Source organism: Cucurbita maxima, unplaced genomic scaffold (genome assembly GCF_002738345.1).
Source record: "Cucurbita maxima cultivar Rimu unplaced genomic scaffold, Cmax_1.0 Cma_Scf03172, whole genome shotgun sequence".
NCBI classification, from domain to species: Eukaryota; Viridiplantae; Streptophyta; class Magnoliopsida; order Cucurbitales; family Cucurbitaceae; genus Cucurbita; species Cucurbita maxima.
Window position 1 is genome coordinate 1 of NW_019275188.1, and position 1,881 is coordinate 1,881.

Here is a 1,881-nt window from a genome sequence, read left to right on the forward strand (position 1 = left end):
TTTCTCTACAAATGAGAACCTCCCCCGCTCACGCCCATCGCGTTTCGATCATGCCGCCCCGCATGCGTTAAATCTGATTTTGTGCGCATGGCATGTCGGGTGTGATCATACCAGCACTAATGCACCGAATCCCATCAGAACTCCGTAGTTAAGCGTGCTTGGGCGAGAGTAGTAATAAGTTGGGTGACCACTTGGGAAGTCCTCGTGTTGCACCCCTTTTTTTCTTTCAATTTCTCCGAGTTCTTTTCTTCCTTTCTCTATAAATGAGAACCTCCCCCGCTCACGCCCATCGCGTTTCGATCATGCCGCCCCGCATGCGTTAAATCTGATTTTGTGCGCATGGCATGTCGGGTGCGATCATACCAGCACTAATGCACCGAATCCCATCAAAACTCCGCAGTTAAGCGTGCTTGGGCGAGAGTAGTACTAAGTTGGGTGACCACTTGGGAAGCCCTCGTGTTGCACCCCTTTTTTTCTTTCAATTTCTCCGAGTTCTTTTCTTCCTTTCTCTATAAATGAGAACCTCCCCCGCTCACGCCCATCGCGTTTCGATCATGCCGCCCCGCATGCGTTAAATCCGATTTTGTGCGCATGGCATGTCGGGTGCGATCATACCAGCACTAATGCACCGGATCCCATCAGAACTCCGCAGTTAAGCGTCCTTGGGCGAGAGTAGTACAAACTTGGGTGACCACTTGGGAAGTCCTCGTGTTGCACCCCTTTTTTTCTTTCAATTTCTCCCAGTTCTTTTCTTCCTTTCTCTACAAATGAGAACCTCCCCCGCTCACGCCCATCGCGTTTCGATCATGCCGCCCCGCATGCGTTAAATCCGATTTTGTGCGCATGGCATGTCGGGTGCGATCATACCAGCACTAATGCACCGGATCCCATCAGAACTCCGTAGTCAAGCGTGCTTGGGCGAGAGTAGTACTAAGTTGGGTGACCACTTGGGAAGCCATCGTGTTGCACCCCTTTTTTTCTTTCAATTTCTCTCAGTTCTTTTCTTCGTTTCTCTACAAATGAGAACCTCCCCCGCTCACGCCCATCGCGTTTCGATCATGCCGCCTCGCATGCGTTAAATCCGATTTTGTGCGCATGACATGTCGGGTGCGATCATACCAGCACTAATGCACNGGCATGTCGGGTGCGATCATACCAGCACTAATGCACCGGATCCCATCAGAACTCCGCAGTCAAGCGTCCTTGGGCGAGAGTAGTACCAACTTGGGTGACCACTTGGGAAGTCCTCGTGTTGCACCCCTTTTTTTCTTTCAATTTCTCCGAGTTCTTTTCTTCCTTTCTCTACAAATGAGAACCTCCCCCGCTCACGCCCATCGCGTTTCGATCATGCCGCCCCGCATGCGTTAAATCCGATTTTGTGCGCATGGCATGTCGGGTGCGATCATACCAGCACTAATGCACCGGATCCCATCAGAACTCCGCAGTCAAGCGTCCTTGGGCGAGAGTAGTACCAACTTGGGTGACCACTTGGGAAGTCCTCGTGTTGCACCCCTTTTTTTCTTTCAATTTCTCCGAGTTCTTTTCTTCCTTTCTCTACAAATGAGAACCTCCCCCGCTCACGCCCATCGCGTTTCGATCATGCCGCCCCGCATGCGTTAAATCTGATTTTGTGCGCATAAAATGTCGGGTGCGATCATACCAGCACTAATGCACCGGATCCCATCAGAACTCCGCAGATAAGCGTGCTTGGGCGAGAGTAGTACTAAGTTGGGTGACCACTTGGGAAGTCCTCATGTTGCACCCCTTTTTTTCTTTCAATTTCTCCGATTTCTTTTCTTCCTTTCTCTACAAATGAGAACCTCCCCCGCTCACGCCCATCGCGTTTCGATCATGCCGCCCCGCATGCGTTAAATCCGATTT

At 51.0% G+C, this 1,881-nt stretch overlaps 7 non-coding genes across 7 annotated transcripts; all 7 read left to right on the plus strand.

The window, feature by feature from the left end:
* Window positions 1-97: 97 nt before the first annotated feature.
* Window positions 98-216, plus strand: LOC111475845. Its single transcript, XR_002716740.1, has one exon. It is a non-coding gene; the product is annotated as a 5S ribosomal RNA (ribosomal RNA).
* Window positions 217-349: 133 nt separating this feature from the next.
* On the plus strand, window positions 350-468 carry LOC111475849. The gene has a single exon (XR_002716744.1). It is a non-coding gene; the product is annotated as a 5S ribosomal RNA (ribosomal RNA).
* A 133-nt stretch (window positions 469-601) lies between these two features.
* On the plus strand, window positions 602-720 carry LOC111475844. The gene has a single exon (XR_002716739.1). It is a non-coding gene; the product is annotated as a 5S ribosomal RNA (ribosomal RNA).
* Window positions 721-853: 133 nt separating this feature from the next.
* On the plus strand, window positions 854-972 carry LOC111475846. Its single transcript, XR_002716741.1, has one exon. It is a non-coding gene; the product is annotated as a 5S ribosomal RNA (ribosomal RNA).
* A 170-nt stretch (window positions 973-1,142) lies between these two features.
* Window positions 1,143-1,261, plus strand: LOC111475847. The gene has a single exon (XR_002716742.1). It is a non-coding gene; the product is annotated as a 5S ribosomal RNA (ribosomal RNA).
* Window positions 1,262-1,394: 133 nt separating this feature from the next.
* On the plus strand, window positions 1,395-1,513 carry LOC111475848. The gene has a single exon (XR_002716743.1). It is a non-coding gene; the product is annotated as a 5S ribosomal RNA (ribosomal RNA).
* Window positions 1,514-1,646: 133 nt separating this feature from the next.
* LOC111475841 lies at window positions 1,647-1,765 on the plus strand. Its single transcript, XR_002716738.1, has one exon. It is a non-coding gene; the product is annotated as a 5S ribosomal RNA (ribosomal RNA).
* The last annotated feature ends 116 nt before the right edge of the window (window positions 1,766-1,881 follow it).